Source organism: Gadus chalcogrammus, chromosome 18, assembly GCF_026213295.1.
Source record: "Gadus chalcogrammus isolate NIFS_2021 chromosome 18, NIFS_Gcha_1.0, whole genome shotgun sequence".
Lineage (NCBI taxonomy): Eukaryota > Metazoa > Chordata > Actinopteri > Gadiformes > Gadidae > Gadus > Gadus chalcogrammus.
Window position 1 is genome coordinate 12894641 of NC_079429.1, and position 19795 is coordinate 12914435.

The window sequence follows — 19795 nt, forward strand, 5'->3', positions numbered from 1 at the left end:
GCAATCAAAAAATAGGTTTGAGAGCAAAACTTTCCACACTGCAATCAAAAAATAGATTTGAGAGCGAAACTATCGACACTGCAATCAAAAAATGTTTAATTGCAAGATAAATTAATATGATAAAAAAAATATGAATGGGAATCCAAAAGTTTTGTTTGCAAACCCAAAATTTTTGTTTGCAAATCCAAAAGTTTTGTTTGCGAATCTAAATGTTTTGTTTGCGAATCAAAAAGCTTTGTTTGCGAATCCTAAAGTTTTGCTTGCGAATCCAAAAGCTTTGCTTGCTGTTGAGCTGAATCTCGTGGGCGGGACCTACGCCGAAAGATGTAAGACACGTCTCTATTGGCCAGTCTCGATCGGAGTGACAGCTTGGCAACATTCACAGTTAGTAACGAGAGAGGGAGTTATATTTCATGTAGGCTACGCCGTCTAGGCTTCGCCTTATGGGCTTGTCCCGTGCGCGCGCTTGCGCTCCCTGAAAATTCCGTAGGCCTCCCTGTCAGCTGACAAGGAGACCATGGCAGAGGAGAGCAGGTAGATGTTGTTGACCGCCGCCGCGGATTGAGAGGCACAAACGAACACCCTGTCCGTCAGGCCGACAATCTGCTTCTGGAGGCGGTCGGGGGGCAGCGGCTTTTCGGATGTTGCCAAGCTGTCACTCCGATCGAGACTAGCCAATAGAGACGTGTCTTACATCTTTCGGCGTAGGTCCCGCCCACGAGATTCAGCTCAACAGCAAGCAAAGCTTTTGGATTCGCAAGCAAAACTTTGGGATTCTCAAACAAAGCTTTTGGATTCGCAAACAAAACTTTTGGATTCGCAAACAAAGCTTTTGGATTTGCAAACAAAACTTTTGGGTTTGCAAACAAAACTTTTGTATTTCCATTAAAAAAATGTTTATCACATTAATTTATCTTGCAATAAAACATTTTACGATTGCAGTGTGGAAAGTTTTGCTCTCAAACCTATTTTTTGATTGCAGTGTGAAAAATTTTGCTCTCAAACCTATTATTTTTGATTGCATAATAAAGACACAAATCTACCTCCATAGTTTTGATCAGTATATGCCAATGTTATCAATAAAAAATCATTTGCCCAAGGCAAGCCGATGCACTTCACCATGTTGATAAGAGAATTAAAATGAGAAGAATTATGGGACAAAAAAATCAAGGGATATATAGCATAGAAAAAGAATTTGCGATTAATCGCGATTAATCATAGTTAATAATGACATTAATGCGATTAATCACGATTAAATATTTTAATCGCTTGACAGCTCTAAAAAAAACATAAGGGGTAACACTGTTGTTTTTTATTGGTCGTCATGAAAAAAACACAAGGGATAACACTGTTCTTTTTTTATTGGTCTAAATGAAAAAAAACATAAGGGGTAACACAGTTGTTTTTTATTGGTCGTCATGAAAAAAGCATAAGGGGTAACACTGTCGTTTTCAATTGGTCGTCATGAAAAAAACATAAGGGGTAACACTGTTGTTTTTTATTGGTCGTCGTAAAAAAAAACATAAAGGGTAACACTGTTGTCTTTGTCAAATGAAACATGAGGGGTGACACTGTTGTTTTTTATTTGTCTAAATGAAAAAAAGCTAAGGGGTAACACTGTTGTTTTTTTATTGGTCGTCATGAAAAAAACACAAGGGGTAACACTGTTGTTCTTTTATTGGTCGTCATGAAAAAAACATAAGGGGTAACACTGTTGTTTTTTATTGGTCGTCATGAAAAAAAACATAAAAGGTAACACTGTTGTCTTTGTCAAATGAAAAATGAGGGGTGACACTGTTGTTTTATATTGGTCTAAATGAAAAAAAACATAAGGGGTAACACTGTTGTTTTTTATTGGTCGTCATGAAAAAAAACATAAGAGATAACACCGTTGTATTTGTTATTGGTCGTCATGAAAAAAAACATAAGGGGTAACACTGTTGTCTTTGTCTAATAAAATATATGGGGTAACACTGTCGTATTTTATTGTTCGTCATGAAAAAAACATAAGGGGTCACACTGTCGTTTTTTATTGGTCGTCATGAAAAAAAACATAAGGGGTAACACTGTGGTTTTTTATTGGTCGTCATGAAAAAAACACAAGGGGTAACACTGTTGTTTTTTTATTGGTCGTCATGAAAAAAACATAAGGGGTAACACTGTTGTTTTTTATTGGTCGTCATGAAAAAAAAGATAAAGGGTAACACTGTCGTTTTTAAGAAATGAAACATGAGGGGTGACACTGTTGTTTTTTATTGGTCTAAATGAAAAAAAAACATAAGGGGTAACACTGTTGTTTTTTATTGTTCGTCATGAAAAAAAACATAAGGGGTAACACTGTTGTTTTTTATTGGTCGTCATGAAAAAAACATAAGGGGCAACACTGTTGTTTTTTATTGGTCGTCATGAAAAAAAACACAAAGGGTAACACTGTTGTCTTTGTCAAATGAAACATGAGGGGTGACACTGTTGTTTTTTATTGTTCGTCATGAAAAAAAACATGAGGGGTAACACTGTTGTTTTTTTATTGGTCGTCATGAAAAAAACATAAGGGGCAACACTGTTGTTTTTTATTGGTCGTCATGAAAAAAAACACAAAGGGTAACACTGTTGTCTTTGTCAAATGAAACATGAGGGGTGACACTGTTGTTTTTTATTGGTCTAAATGAAAAAAAACATAAGGGGTAACACTGTTGTCTTTGTCGAATAAAATATAAGGGGTAACACTGTCTTTTTTTTATTGGTCGTCATGAAAAAAACACAAGGGGTAACACTGTTGTTTTTTTATTGGTTGTCATGAAAAAAACATGAGGGGTAACACTGTCGTTTTGAAAAAAATGAGGGTTAACACTGTCGTTTTATATGTCAATTCGAAAAGAGAAAAAGGGGTCGGCTTAGCTCAGGAGGTAGAGCAGGTGATTTGTAAGCGACAGGTTGCATGTTCATTCACCCGGAGTAGCACTGTTGGTTTAAAAAAAGCTTAAGGGGTAACACTGTCGTTTTTTTCTGGCCGTTTTGAAAAAAAACATAAGGGGTAACACTGTCGTTTTTTTCTGGCCGTTTTGAAAAAACATAAGGGGTAACACTGTCGTTTTCTCTGGCCGTTTTGAAAAAAACATAAGGGGTAACACTGTCGTTTTTCTCTGGCCGTTTTGAAAAAAACATAAGGGGTAACACTGTCGTTTTTTTCTGGCCGTTTTGAAAAAAACATAAGGGGTAACACTGTCATTTTTTTCTGGCCGTTTTGAAAAAAACATAAGGGGTAACACTGTCGTTTTTTTCTGCCGTTTTGAAAAAAACATAAGGGGTAACACTGTCGTTTTTTTCTGGCCGTTTTGAAAAAAACATAAGGGGTAACACTGTCGTTTTCTCTGGCCGTTTTGAAAAAAACATAAGGGGTAACACTGTCGTTTTTTTCTGGCCGTTTTGAAAAAAACATAAGGGGTAACACTGTCGTTTTTTTCTGGCCGTTTTGAAAAAACATGAGGGGTAACACTGTCGTTTTTTTCTGGCCGTTTTGAAAAAAACATAATGGGTAACACTGTCGTTTTGAAAAAAATGAGGGCTAACACTGTAGTTTTATATGTCAATTTGAAATTAGACAAAAGGGTTGGATTAGCTCAGGAGGTTGAGTAGCTGTTTTGTAAGCGACAGGTTGCGTGTTCAATCCCCAGGTGTAACACTGTTGCTTTGAAAAAAACTTAAGGGGTAACACTGTCGTTTTTTTTTTGGCCGTTTTGAAAAAAACATAAGGGGTAACACTGTCGTTTTTTTTTGGCCGTTTTGAAAAAAACATAAGGGGTAACACTGTCGTTTTTTTCTGGCCGTTTTGAAAAAACATGAGGGGTAACACTGTCGTTTTTTTCTGGCTGTTTTGAAAAAAACATAAGGGGTAACACTGTCGTTTTTTTCTGGCCGTTTTGAAAAAAACATAAGGGGTAACACTGTCGTTTTTTTCTGGCCGTTTTGAAAAAACATGAGGGGTAACACTGTCGTTTTTTTCTGGCTGTTTTGAAAAAAACATAAGGGGTAACACTGTCGTTTTTTTCTGGCCTTTTTGAAAAAAACAAGGGGTAACACTGTCGTTTTTTTCTGGCCGTTTTGAAAAAAACATAAGGGGTAACACTGTCATTTTTTTCTGGCCGTTTTGAAAAAAACATAAGGGGTAACACTGTCGTTTTTTTCTGCCGTTTTGAAAAAAACATAAGGGGTAACACTGTCGTTTTTTTCTGGCCGTTTTGAAAAAAACATAAGGGGTAACACTGTCCTTTTCTCTGGCCGTTTTGAAAAAAACATAAGGGGTAACACTGTCGTTTTTTTCTGGCCGTTTTGAAAAAAACATAAGGGGTAACACTGTCGTTTTTTTCTGGCCGTTTTGAAAAAACATGAGGGGTAACACTGTCGTTTTTTTCTGGCCGTTTTGAAAAAAACATAATGGGTAACACTGTCGTTTTGAAAAAAATGAGGGCTAACACTGTAGTTTTATATGTCAATTTGAAATTAGACAAAAGGGTCGGATTAGCTCAGGAGGTTGAGTAGCTGTTTTGTAAGCGACAGGTTGCGTGTTCAATCCCCAGGTGTAACACTGTTGCTTTGAAAAAAACTTAAGGGGTAACACTGTCGTTTTTTTCTGGCCGTTTTGAAAAAAACATAAGGGGTAACACTGTCGTTTTTTTTTGGCCGTTTTGAAAAAAACATAAGGGGTAACACTGTCGTTTTTTTCTGGCCGTTTTGAAAAAACATGAGGGGTAACACTGTCGTTTTTTTCTGGCTGTTTGAAAAAAACATAAGGGGTAACACTGTCGTTTTTTTCTGGCCGTTTTGAAAAAAACATAAGGGGTAACACTGTCGTTTTTTTCTGGCCGTTTTGAAAAAACATGAGGGGTAACACTGTCGTTTTTTTCTGGCTGTTTTGAAAAAAACATAAGGGGTAACACTGTCGTTTTTTTCTGGCCTTTTTGAAAAAAACAAGGGGTAACACTGTCGTTTTTTTCTGCCCGTTTTGAAAAAAACATAAGGGGTAACACTGTCGTTTTTTTCCGGCCGTTTTGAAAAAAACATAAGGGGTAACACTGTCGTTTTTTTCTGGCCGTTTTGAAAAAAACATAAGGGGTAACACTGTCGTTTTGAAAAAAATGAGGGCTAACACTGTCGATTTATATGTCAATTTGAATGAGTTGAAAGGGTCGGCTTAACTCAGGAAGTAGAGCAATTGTTTTGTAAGCGACAGGTTGCGTGTTCAATCCCCAGGAGTAGCACTGTTGTTTTGAAAAAAACGTAAGGGGTAACACTGTCGTTTTTTTCTGGCCGTTTTGAAAAAAACATAAGGGGTAACACTGTCGTTTTTTTCTGGCCGTTTTGAAAAAAACATAAGGGGTAACGCTGTCGTTTTTTTCTGGCCGTTTTGAAAAAAACATAAGGGGCAACACTGTCGTTTTTTTCTGGCCGTTTTGAAAAAAAACATAAGGGGTAACGCTGTCGTTTTTTTCTGCCCGTTTTGAAAAAAACATACGGGGTAACACTGTCGTTTTTTTCTGGCCGTTTTGAAAAAAACATAAGGGGTAACACTGTCGTTTTTTTCTGGCCGTTTTGAAAAAAAACATAAGGGGTAACACTGTCGTTTTTTTCTGGCCGTTTTGAAAAAACATAAGGGGTAAAACTGTCGTTTTTTTCTGGCCGTTTGGAAATAAACGTAAGGGGTAACACTGTCGTTTTTTTCTGGCCTTTTTGAAAAAAACAAGGGGTAACACTGTCGTTTTTTTCTGGCCGTTTTGAAAAAAACATAAGGGGTAACACTGTCATTTTTTTCTGGCCGTTTTGAAAAAAACATGAGGGGTAACACTGTCGTTTTTTTCTGGCCGTTTTGAAAAAAAACATAAGGGGTAACACTGTCGTGTTTTATTGGTCGTCATGACCAATAAAACATGAGGGGTAACACTGTGGGTTTTTATTGGTCGTCATGAAAAAAACGTAAGGGGTAACACTGTCGTTTTTTTCTGGCCGTTTTGAAAAAAACATAAGGGGTAACACTGTCGTTTTTTTCTGGCCGTTTTGAAAAAAACATAAGGGGTAACACTGTCGTTTTTTTCTGGCCGTTTTGAAAAAAAACATAAGGGGTAACACTGTCGTGTTTTATTGGTCGTCATGACAAAAAACATAAGGGGTAACACTGTTGTTTTTTATTGGTCGTCATGAAAAAAACACAAGGAGTAACACTGTTGTTTTTTTATTGGTCTAAATGAATAAAAACATAAGGGGTAACACTGTTGTATTTTATTGGTCTAATTGAAAAAAACATAAGGTGTAACACTGTAGTTTTTTATTGATCGTCATGAAAAAAAACATAAGGGGTAACACTGTTGTCTTTGTCAAATAAAACACAAGGGGTAACACTGTTGTTTTTATTGGTCGTCATGAAAAAAAACATAAGGGGTAACACTGTGGTTTTTTATCGATCGTCATGAAAAAAAACATAAGGGGTAACACTGTTGTCTTTGTCAAATAAAACACAAGGGGTAACACTGTTGTTTTTTATTGGTCTAAATGAAAAAAAACATAAGGGGTAACACTGTTGTTTTTTATTGGTCGTCATGAAAAAAACATAAGGGGTAACACTGTGGGTTTTTATTGGTTGTCATGAAAAAAACACAAGGGGTAACACTGTTGTTTTTTTATTGGTCTAAATGAAAAAAAACATATGGGGTAACACTGTTGTTTTTTATTGGTCTAAATGAAAAAAACACAAGGGGTAACACTGTTGTTTTTTTATTGGTCTAAATGAAAAAAAACATAAGGGGTAACACTGTTGTTTTTATTGGTCGTCATGAAAAATATAAGGGGTAACACTGTTGTTTTTTATTGGTCGTCATGAAAAAAACACAAGGGGTAACACTGTTGTTTTTTATTGGTCGTCATGAAAAAAACATAAGGGGTAACACTGTCGTTTTTTTCTGGCCGTTTTGAAAAAAACTTAAGGGGTAACACTGTCGTTTTTTTCTGGCCGTTTTGAAAAAAACATAAGGGGAAACACTGTCGTTTTTTTCTGGCCGTTTTGAAAAAAACATGAGGGGTAACACTGTGGGTTTTTATTGGTCGTCATGAAAAAAACGTAAGGGGTAACACTGTCGTTTTTTTCTGGCCGTTTTGAAAAAAACATAAGGGGTAACACTGTCGTTTTTTTCTGGCCGTTTTGAAAAAAACATAAGGGGTAACACTGTCGTTTTTTTCTGGCCGTTTTGAAAAAAAACATAAGGGGTAACACTGTCGTGTTTTATTGGTCGTCATGAAAAAAACACAAGGAGTAACACTGTTGTTTTTTTATTGGTCTAAATGAATAAAAACATAAGGGGTAACACTGTTGTATTTTATTGGTCTAATTGAAAAAAACATAAGGTGTAACACTGTAGTTTTTTATTGATCGTCATGAAAAAAAACATAAGGGGTAACACTGTTGTCTTTGTCAAATAAAACACAAGGGGTAAAACTGTCTTTTTTTTCTGGCCGTTTGGAAATAAACGTAAGGGGTAACACTGTCGTTTTTTTCTGGCCTTTTTGAAAAAAACAAGGGGTAACACTGTCGTTTTTTTCTGGCCGTTTTGAAAAAAACATAAGGGGTAACACTGTCATTTTTTTCTGGCCGTTTTGAAAAAAACATAAGGGGTAACACTGTCGTTTTAAAAAAAATGAGGGCTAACACTGTCGTTTTATATGTCAATTTGAAAAGAGAAAGAAAGGGTCGGCTTAGCTCAGGAGGTTGAGCAGTAGTTTTGTAAGCGACAGGTTGCGTGTTCAATCCCCAGGAGTAGCACTGTTGTTTTGAAAAAAACTTAAGGGGTAACACTGTCGTGTTTTATTGGTCGTCATGACAAAAAACATAAGGGCTAACACTGTTGTTTTTTATTGGTCGTCATGAAAAAAACACAAGGAGTAACACTGTTGTTTTTTTATTGGTCTAAATGAATAAAAACATAAGGGGTAACACTGTTGTATTTTATTGGTCTAATTGAAAAAAACATAAGGTGTAACACTGTAGTTTTTTATTGATCGTCATGAAAAAAAACATACGGGGTAACACTGTTGTCTTTGTCAAATAAAACACAAGGGGTAACACTGTTGTTTTTTATTGGTCGTCATGAAAAAAACATAAGGGGTAACACTGTGGTTTTTTATCGATCGTCATGAAAAATAACATAAGGGGTAACACTGTTGTCTTTGTCAAATAAAACACAAGGGGTAACACTGTCGTTTTTTTCTGGCCGTTTTGAAAAAAACATACGGGGTAACACTGTCGTTTTTTTCTGGCCGTTTTGAAAAAAACATAAGGGGTAACACTGTCGTTTTTTTCTGGCCGTTTTGAAAAACACATAAGGGGTAACACTGTCGTTTTTTTCTGGCCGTTTTGAAAAACACATAAGGGGTAACACTGTCGTTTTTTTCTGGCCGTTTTGAAAAACACATAAGGGGTAACACTGTCGTTTTTTTCTGGCCGTTTTGAAAAAAACATAAGGGGTAACACTGTCGTTTTTTTCTGGCCGTTTTGAAAAAAACATAAGGGGTAACACTGTCGTTTTTTTCTGGCCGTTTTGAAAAAACATAAGGGGTAACACTGTCGTTTTTTTCTGGCCGTTTTGAAAAAAACATAAGGGGTAACACTGTCGTTTTTTTCTGGCCTTTTTGAAAAAAACAAGGGGTAACACTGTCGTTTTTTTCTGCCCGTTTTGAAAAAAAATAAGGGGTAACACTGTCGTTTTTTTCTGGCCGTTTTGAAAAAAACTTAAGGGGTAACACTGTCGTTTTTTTCTGGCCGTTTTGAAAAAAACATAAGGGGAAACACTGTCGTTTTTTTCTGGCCGTTTTGAAAAAAACATGAGGGGTAACACTGTGGGTTTTTATTGGTCGTCATGAAAAAAACGTAAGGGGTAACACTGTCGTTTTTTTCTGGCCGTTTTGAAAAAAACATAAGGGGTAACACTGTCGTTTTTTTCTGGCCGTTTTGAAAAAAACATAAGGGGTAACACTGTCGTTTTTTTCTGGCCGTTTTGAAAAAAAACATAAGGGGTAACACTGTCGTGTTTTATTGGTCGTCATGACAAAAAACATAAGGGGTAACACTGTTGTTTTTTATTGGTCGTCATGAAAAAAACACAAGGAGTAACACTGTTGTTTTTTTATTGGTCTAAATGAATAAAAACATAAGGGGTAACACTGTTGTATTTTATTGGTCTAATTGAAAAAAACATAAGGTGTAACACTGTAGTTTTTTATTGATCGTCATGAAAAAAAACATAAGGGGTAACACTGTTGTCTTTGTCAAATAAAACACAAGGGGTAACACTGTTGTTTTTTATTGGTCTAAATGAAAAAAAACATAAGGGGTAACACTGTTGTTTTTTATTGGTCGTCATGAAAAAAACATAAGGGGTAACACTGTGGGTTTTTATTGGTTGTCATGAAAAAAACACAAGGGGTAACACTGTTGTTTTTTTATTGGTCCAAATGAAAAAAAACATATGGGGTAACACTGTTGTTTTTTATTGGTCTAAATGAAAAAAACACAAGGGGTAACACTGTTGTTTTTTTATTGGTCTAAATGAAAAAAAACATAAGGGGTAACACTGTTGTTTTTTATTGGTTGTCATGAAAAATATAAGGGGTAACACTGTTGTTTTTTATTGGTCGTCATGAAAAAAACACAAGGGGTAACACTGTCGTTTTTTTCTGGCCGTTTTGAAAAAAACTTAAGGGGTAACACTGTCGTTTTTTTCTGGCCGTTTTGAAAAAAACATAAGGGGAAACACTGTCGTTTTTTTCTGGCCGTTTTGAAAAAAACATGAGGGGTAACACTGTGGGTTTTTATTGGTCGTCATGAAAAAAACGTAAGGGGTAACACTGTCGTTTTTTTCTGGCCGTTTTGAAAAAAACATAAGGGGTAACACTGTCGTTTTTTTCTGGCCGTTTTGAAAAAAACATAAGGGGTAACACTGTCGTTTTTTTCTGGCCGTTTTGAAAAAAAACATAAGGGGTAACACTGTCGTGTTTTATTGGTCGTCATGAAAAAAACACAAGGAGTAACACTGTTGTTTTTTTATTGGTCTAAATGAATAAAAACATAAGGGGTAACACTGTTGTATTTTATTGGTCTAATTGAAAAAAACATAAGGTGTAACACTGTAGTTTTTTATTGATCGTCATGAAAAAAAACATAAGGGGTAACACTGTTGTCTTTGTCAAATAAAACACAAGGGGTAACACTGTTGTTTTTTATTGGTCGTCATGAAAAAAACATAAGGGGTAACACTGTGGTTTTTTATCGATCGTCATGAAAAAAAACATAAGGGGTAACACTGTTGTCTTTGTCAAATAAAACACAAGGGGTAACACTGTTGTTTTTTATTGGTCTAAATGAAAAAAAACATAAGGGGTAACACTGTTGTTTTTTATTGGTCGTCATGAAAAAAACATAAGGGGTAACACTGTGGGTTTTTATTGGTCGTCATGAAAAAAACGTAAGGGGTAACACTGTCGTTTTTTATTGGTCGGCATGAAAAAAACACAAGGGGTAACACTGTTGTTTTTTTATTGGTCTAAATGAAAAAAAACATACGGGGTAACACTGTTGTTTTTTATTGGTCGTCATGAAAAATATAAGGGGTAACACTGTTGTTTTTTATTGGTCGTCATGAAAAAAAACATAAGGGGTAACACTGTTGTTTTTTTATTGGTCGTCATGAAAAAAAACATAAGGGGTAACACTGTTGTTTTTTATTGGTCGTCATGAAAAAAACATAAGGGGTAACACTGTGGTTTTTTATTGATCGTCATGAAAAAAAACTTAAGGGGTAACACTGTTGTCTTTGTCAAAAAAAACATGAGGGGTAACACTGTTGTTTTTTATTGGTCGTCATGAAAAAAACACAAGGGGTAACACTGTTGTTTTCTTATTGGTCTAAATGAAAAAAAACATAAGGGGTAACACTGTTGTTTTTTATTGGTCGTCATGAAAAAAACATAAGGGGTAACACTGTGGTTTTTTATTGATCGTCATGAAAAAAAACATAAGGGGTAACACTGTGGGTTTTTATTGGTCGTCATGAAAAAAACGTAAGGGGTAACACTGTCGTTTTTTATTGGTCGGCATGAAAAAAACACAACGGGTAACACTGTTGTTTTTTTATTGGTCTAAATGAAAAAAAACATACGGGGTAACACTGTTGTTTTTTATTGGTCGTCATCAAAAAAACACAAGGGGTAACACTGTTGTTTTTTTATTGGTCTAAATGAAAAAAAACATACGGGGTAACACTGTTGTTTTTTATTGGTCGTCATGAAAAAAATAAGGGGTAACACTGTTGTTTTTTATTGGTCGTCATGAAAAAAAACATAAGGGGTAACACTGTTGTTTTTTATTGGTCGTCATGAAAAAAACATAAGGGGTAACACTGTTGTTTTTTATTGGTCGTCATGAAAAAAACACAAGGGGTAACACTGTTGTTTTTTTATTGGTCTAAATGAAAAAAAACATAAGGGGTAACACTGTTGTTTTTTATTGGTCGTCATGAAAAAAACATAAGGGGTAAAACTGTGGTTTTTTATTGATCGTCATGAAAAAAAACATAAGGGGTAACACTGTTGTCTTTGTCAAATAAAACACAAGGGGTAACACTGCTGCTTTTTATTGGTCGTCATGAAACAACCATGATAAAAAATCATGACGATTTTTTATCGATCGTCATGAAAAAAAACATAAGGGGTAACACTGTTGTCTTTGTCAAATAAAACAAAAGGGGTAACACTGTTGTTTTTTATTTGTCGGCATGAAAAAAAAACATAAGGGGTAACACTGTTGTTTTTTATTGGTCGTCATGAAAAAAACACAAGGGGTAACACTGTTGTTTTTTTATTGGTCTAAATGAAAAAAAACATAAGGGGTAACACTGTTGTTTTTTTTTGGTCGTCATGAAAGAAACATAAGGGGTAACACTGTTGTTTTTTTATTGGTCTAAATGAAAAAAAACATACTGGGTAACACTGTTGTTTTTTATTGGTCGTCATGAAAAAAACACAAGGGGTAACACTGTTGTTTTTTTATTGGTCTAAATGAAAAAAAACATAAGGGGTAACACTGTTGTTTTTTATTGGTTGTCATGAAAAAAACATAAGGGGTAACACTGTGGTTTTTTATTGATCGTCATGAAAAAAAACATAAGGGGTAACACTGTTGTCTTTGTCAAATAAAACACAAGGGGTAACACTGTCGTTTTTTATTGGTCGGCATGAAAAAAAACATAAGGGGTAACACTGTTGTTTTTTATTGGTCATCATGAAAAAAACATAAGGGGTAACACTGTTGTTTTTTATTGGTCGTCATGAAAAAAACACAAGGAGTAACACTGTTTTTTTTTTTTATTGGTCGTCATGAAAAAAACACAAGGGGTAACACTGTTGTTTTTTTATTGGTCGTCATGAAAAAACATAAGGGGTAACACTGTTGTCTTTGTCAAATGAAACATGAGGGGTGACACTGTTGTTTTTTATTGGTCTAAATGAAAAAAAACATAAGGGGTAACACTGTTCTTTTTTTCTTGGTCGTCATGAAAAAAACATAAGGGGTAACACTGTGGTTTTTTATTGATCGTCATGAAAAAAAACATAAGGGGTAACACTGTTGTCTTTGTCAAATAAAACACAAGGGGTAACACTGTCTTTTTTTATTGGTCGGCATGAAAAAAAACATAAGGGGTAACACTGTTGTTTTTTATTGGTCATCATGAAAAAAACATAAGGGGTAACACTGTTGTTTTTTATTGGTCGTCATGAAAAAGACACAAGGACAACACTGTTGTTTTTTTATTGGTCGGCATGAAAAAAACATAAGGGGTAACACTGTTGTTTTTTATTGGTCGTCATGAAAAAAACACAAAGGGTAACAGTGTTGTTTTTTTATTGGTCGTCATGAAAAAAACATAAGGGGTAACACTGTTGTTTTTTATTGGTCGTCATGAAAAAAAACATAAAGGGTAACACTGTTGTCTTTGTCAAATGAAACATGAGGGGTGACACTGTTGTTTTTCATTGGTCTAAATGAAAAAAAACATAAGGGGTAACACTGTTCTTTTTTTCTTGGTCGTCATGAAAAAAACACAAGGGGTAACACTGTTGTTTTTTATTGGTCGTCATGAAAAAAGACATAAAGGGTAACACTGCTGTCTTTGTCAAATAAAAGATAAGGGGTAACACTGTCGTATTTTATTGGTAGTCATGAAAAAAAACATGAGGGAAATAATAGAAATACACATATACATTTTAATATCATGTATATCCTCTTTATTGATGATAGATTATTGTGTATTGTCATCTCCTCAGTGGTGCAGTGGAGTGCATTCTGCCTAACCCACTGGAGACCGAGGCTCAATTTCTGCTGAAAACACAATAACATTAATTTTAAACGTATTTCTATCATGTCTATTGCATGTCTATTGTCATATATAAGAAGTGGAGAGAGCTGTGTTCTAACCCCCTTGAGACCGGGGTTCAAGTCCGGTTGATGTCGTCTGTTGGAAGACTCATATTTCTATTTCATGCAAATTATAAAGTCAAGTATAACCATTGTGAAAAAAATGAAAAAGAAATTTCCTTGTCAAATAAAAATATAAGTTTCAAATAAAATGTTTTTTTTCATCAGTCATCATGGGAAGAAAAACATAAGGGGTAACACTGTCGTTTTTATCAAATGAAACGTTAAGGGTAACACTGTCGTTTTTTATCTGTCGTCATGAAAAACCCACAAGGGGTAACACTGTTGTTTTTTATTGGTCGTCATGAAAAAAACGTAAGGGGTAACACTGTTGTTTTTTTTTGGTCGGCATGAAAACAAACATAAGGGGTAACATTGTTGTTTTTTATTGGTCGTCATGAAAAAAAACACAAGGGGTAACACTTTTTTTTTTTATCGGTAGTCATGAAAAAAAACATAAGGGGTAACACTGTTGTCTTTGTCAAATAAAATATAAGGGTCGTACTGTCGTATTTTATTGGTCGTCATGAAAAAAACATAAGGGCTAACACTGTCATTTTTATCAAATGAAACCTAAAGGGTAACACTGTATAGAATAGAATAGAATAGAAAAACACCCGCACCCACGCACACACGTACACTGGAAAAAGGGTTTTATGCCGCACTTCATCTGATTATTATTTTGTAATTCAATTCAAATAAACATTTTTTGTTTTATTTTTAAAATAACTTTTTTTTATTTCAAAATACTGTGAAATATAGATATTTTTAGTTAGGAGTTCAATTAAGAAATATCTATTTTGACAAATGTAAAATGTCAAGGTTACGTACAAGCCTGCGCATGCGCATTAAATACAAAGACGCTTACGACTACTGGACCAAACCGCAGTGTTGCCAACTTAGCGATTTTGTCGCTATATTTAGCTACTTTTCAGACCCCTTTGGCGACTTTTTTTCAAAACAGCGACAAGCGACAAATCTAGCTTCTTTTTCAGCTGCTATTGGTGACTTTTGGCGACTTTTTGAGGTGAAAGCACTACCCTTGACCAGAGTGACGATGACTCACTGGCGGCAGTAGCTCAGGTGGTAGAGCGGGTTGGCTGGTAATCTGAAGGTTGTTGGTTCAATCCCCGGCTTCACGAAGCAGTGTATCGAGGTGTCTTTGGCAAAGCACCTAACCCTGACTGATGTCGCGATGTGATGTCGAATCCAGACAGAAGCGCCTCAAGGCGATGAAGCGGCGAGAGCCGAGCGGGAAAAAATGATGATGATGTATACAATAATGAGAAACAATTGTTTGATTAAATTGTAATCTTTTTGATTGGATAAACCAAATTATTTCTGATAGATATTTCTTAAATGAGAACCAATTGTTGGAGTGAATCAATATTTTTTTGTTTAGGATTTAACATACGATTTAAATGTATTAACTTCATTCAAAGAATAGAATTATACTTGGTGCCAAGTTGTATTATTTTGTTTTTATGAACATAGGAAATATTGTTTGAGGCAAGCTATATATTTGTCATTGGCTCAAGTTATGTAATATAGATGTGAACCATTACCCATGTTTTTTTTACTTGGTTCAACAGAAGGCTTTTTCCAGTGTACACACGCACACGCACACACACACACTCACACACACACACACACACACACTCAGATGGATCCAACCGGGATTTCCGTTGCGATGGGTTTCCTCCATCAGCGACTTATTCAATAAACAAATTATGTCAAACAAAACGCCTCTTTAATTTTAAAATAATAGTATGCAAATATGTTGAATAGACCTCCATTTTTGTTATATTTTTAAAATGTTCCTATATAGCCTATTTTATAGCTTGCAAATGTATTGCTTGTAAAATAATCTCATTCCACTTCAACCGAGAAACACTCTGAGCATGCGCATTTCAAAGTCCAATACACATTGCATTGGGCTGGTGGGGCTAGAGCCCCTCTTGCCCTTCCAGACAAACTCAGCCAGAAGATGCAAGCCAGGGTCGACTAAAAATTAAATAAAAGCGCCAAACTTATCATTTTATAGTACTTTCTGGGGAGATTATTTAAAAAAATATATCTATGTATAGATATAAAAAAATATGTATATTCTATTTTTCCGGTCATTGACTGGTAATAACCGAAAACGGAAACTCTGCTATAAACCGGCCTAACTTTCATCGTCCACACCGAACCCCTTCTTCTTCGCACGGCTGTCAACATCCGAAACATACGCTAGTTTGATTTTCTCAAACAGCAGTTTCAAGTACGGGTAGCATAGAACTAACTTTAGCCAAGTGGGGGCTCAATGATTGCTAAATCTAATGAGAGAGGTAAAATTGCCATTAAGGAAGGAAAGCATAGTATGCCTTGCGACTGTGCTTCGCAGTATGCCTTGCAAACCCAGTATGCCTTTCGAAACACCTTGTGATTGGTCGATGAAACGCTACCAGGAACGCCTAAAGGGCGTTCTTGTGTCAAGACGGAAACGCCCAGGCCTGCAGCTGGACCCTTCTCCCTGTGATTGCAATGCACATCTCCATGCTCTGTGTGTTGCGAAATTCAAATTACATTACAATCCGCACTTGGCAAAAGATTTTGCAAAACGGTTTACAAAAGATTATGCAAAACGCATTTCTTTAGCCAAGATGCGCTAGGGGGAGTCGAAACAACGACCAATCGAACCAAAAAGTGTAATAGAACCATCACAATGACTCTTAACCAGCTATATTAAGGTAATTTAAGCCAAAAAAAGTTGCATAGTTCCCCTTTAAAGTGCAACTCGTAAACTCAGAAATGTACTCAAACTTTCAAGATAGTTGATTAAAGCGGGAATGCCTCTATTACTTCTTTCTTATTTTCCATTGTTGAAATATATATTTGTATCTTACCCAATATGCATGCATGCATTGCATATTGGCAGATATATAGGCAGATATAACATTTCTTGAAATAATAACACATTGCACGTTAGTAACACACAAACACATACTGCATATGTGTAACACACACATGATGAGAGAGGAGAGGAGAAGAAAGGATAGGAAGAGGAGGGAGGAGATGAAATGTTTAGGACAGAGGAGGATGAGAGATAAGTCAAGGTTTCATTAGGGCTCTACACTGCAGGACATATTTACATGGTTTAGACTTAGAGGACTGGTGCTCCGGGAGGAGAGACTGGTTCTTTGGATAGGACAGGGGCCCCCTGTCTTGGTAAAACTCCCAACCAGTAGGGCGTTAACAACAAATAAATGAGAAACAGGCCGGGTAGCATTTTGGGGGGGCTGGCGGGAGGAAGGCGGTGTTACGTATGAATAAAGATGTGATGTCACAGAGCTCTAGTCAGAGCTTCCTACTTCATTTACTCAACCAACTAACTCACCCATGCGCGACTCACATCAAGAGTGCAAAACAAATTAGAACATGGGATGTCTTAAACATGCGTAACATAACATGCATTGTTGCAGCAATGTCAAACATAACATTTCCCCCCCCCCTTAAAAAGAATTCAAGTGTATACTCAGTCTCAAAGTCCTGAAGACGCCCAGGCCGGTTCTGTGCACGGACCGGGCGGGGCTCAGGTGGGGCGCTGGCCTCAGGGTTGGGCTCCGGGGCCCCTTGCTGGGCAGGAGGCAATGGCGCATGGCTTTGCAGTGAATCCCAGGCCGCAGAAAGGTCTGACTGCCGGGCTGAAGAAGCTGTCGCAGGTGCTGTGCTCAGGCCAGCCATGCCAGCGGGTACCATCTACGAGTCTGAACGTGACAGGGCCAAGCTGCTGGCTGACTTGCATTGATTCCGACCAGAATGACACCAGCTTGTTGTTGCGATGGGGTCGTCGAATTCTGACCCAGTCTTGAGCGGCAATAGCTGGTGGTCTGGCTTGCCGCACTCCGGTCAAACCGGTTCTTCATCAGGCCCTGACGTATATTGATCCTTGCTTGGGCCGGGTGCACTGGAGTGTGGACCAGAACAGGGCGAAGCCTGTCCAGCCGCAACTGTAGCTCCCGCATGAGGGAGACCGAAGAGACCCCAGTGGTCGCGTGGGGGGTAGCACGGCAGTGCAGTAGTGTCTGGAGAAGACTGGTGTTGAACGTGCAGCCATTGAGCCAGGTGAGCCCTAATTCCATTCTTTAGTGACTGATTTAGCAGTTCGACTCCCCCGTTGGCTGATGGGTTATAGAAAGTTGTGCGTATATGGTGAATTCCTTTCTCTTTCAGGTAGGAACAAAGTTTGTGAGGCACCATTTGGAGCCCGTTGTCAGAGGTGATTTTTTTAGGCAGACCCCAGCGAGCGAACAGGGAGTCTAAGATGTTAATCAGCACCCCAGCCGTTACTGTGCCGGCTGCTGCCACCTCTTGCCACTTGGAGTGGAGGTCATAGGTCACCACAAGAAATCTCTGGTGGTGCGGAACTTTCTTCAGCTCACCACAGATGTCGAGTTGAAGATGCTCCCAGGGTTGGGACGGAAAGTCCAGGGGCTGCATGGGTGGGGGCGGGGCTGGGGCTCTGGTCAAGCAAGTTGTTCCCCAGCATGCAAGTTGTTTGCGGACCCTGAAGTAGGCCAAAAGATTGGTTCTCTGGGAAGAGCCAGGAAAGGAGAGGGTGGAGGTAGGGAACAGACAGCCATCCTCGTCGCCAATGACGAGGATGGCTGAATAAAGACGCGATGTCACAGAGCACTAGTCTGAGCTTCCTACTCCATTTATTCAACCAACTAACTCACGCATGTGCGACTCACATCAAGAGTACAAAACTAATTAGAACATGGCATGTCGTAAACATGCGTAACATAACATGCATTGTTACAGCAATGTCAAACATAACAAGCGGATGATTTACTAATGAGAGGTATAGAGAAGGACCGTTAAGATGATGAGGCAGAACATGTGGGTAGTCGGACACAGATAACCACCATGATCGGGATGGTACAGAGTGGGCCTGATTTACTGTATGGGATCTAGGCACAGGCACACAGAGATTAAACACAAACATTTATTTTAGAAAACTCTGCTGTAGAATCACTTAAAAAAATCAACACAGAAGTAAGTGTTGAATCAGAATATGATGGAGTTTGAAGAAAACTATTCGATTGGCAATTTTTGGATTTTTTAGTATTTAGTAATATATGTGTATTTGGGATTATTTGTAACAGCTTCTTATTAAAAAAAATGGAAAAGGAAAATGTTGGAGTTTTTACAAAACAATTAGATTTGATTATAATATATATTGTTTTAAACTTCCTGCATATATAATGCACTAATATGTGGTAAGACATAAGTATTTCAACAAGGGAGTTTACGAGGTGCACATGAATGCACCATGAAATCCTTGTCGTCAGAAAAGCACTTTATCTTAAGAAATGTAGATGGGCAATCGCTTTTTAAGTGTAGATGGCTTGACCATACTTCTCCAAAGTGCAGGACCGCAGTCAACCCAACTCAAATGGATTCTGATCTGTCTTTCCTCATGGTCCCATTTCAAACTATTGTTTAAAGGTAAAAGAAAGATGGTAAATTAAAATATGAATTGTAATTTTACTCAGAGATGTCCTATTGGGAAACATTCATCATGTTCCCCTTACGGCAGCCAGGTTCAACCTATAGGATGCCAAGAGGACATGAATGATCTATAAAAGATAAGATAAGTATATGTGGTGTGTTCAGTAGAGTTGCTCATAACAAATGATTGCCCTGATGATAGGCAAGAGGGAGAAGCGGTTTTGCTGATCTGCTTTGTCTGTGTCTCGAAACAGATTCAGATATTTTTATTCTCCTTCATTTATGATTTGGTAGGCTATATTGATAGTTGATAGTCCATAAAAATGGCATCATAAATGTCATTATTTCTCTTGTTTAATGATTACCATGTACACCAGACAGCCATTGAAAGTCCAAAATAATAAAGTAGTTACAACTGTTTCTTAGTAAATATGAATTACATCATATTAAAGTATATTTTTTCAATGTAGGCCTAAATAACCAAACATGTTTCCGGAATTTATGAGGATCCGTCGCATGTTGTGCTGATAAAAGTCATCATGACAAATGAATGCTTTTAGAAATAAAGCAACCTACTAATCAGGCAGAGTAAACATGGACATTAAAAGATAAGGTATTCTCCTTCGGTTAAGTTCTTTGGTCACATGCGCAGCAGGCCTGACAGGTGCTGCCGGTGGCTCGGAGGTTGCTGGTCCATAGCAGGTGACTTCTTAGATTCTAGATGATAATTTTTCATCGATGGTTGAGAACAATTTTGAATAAGTATTGGAACAGTGAAAACGTGTA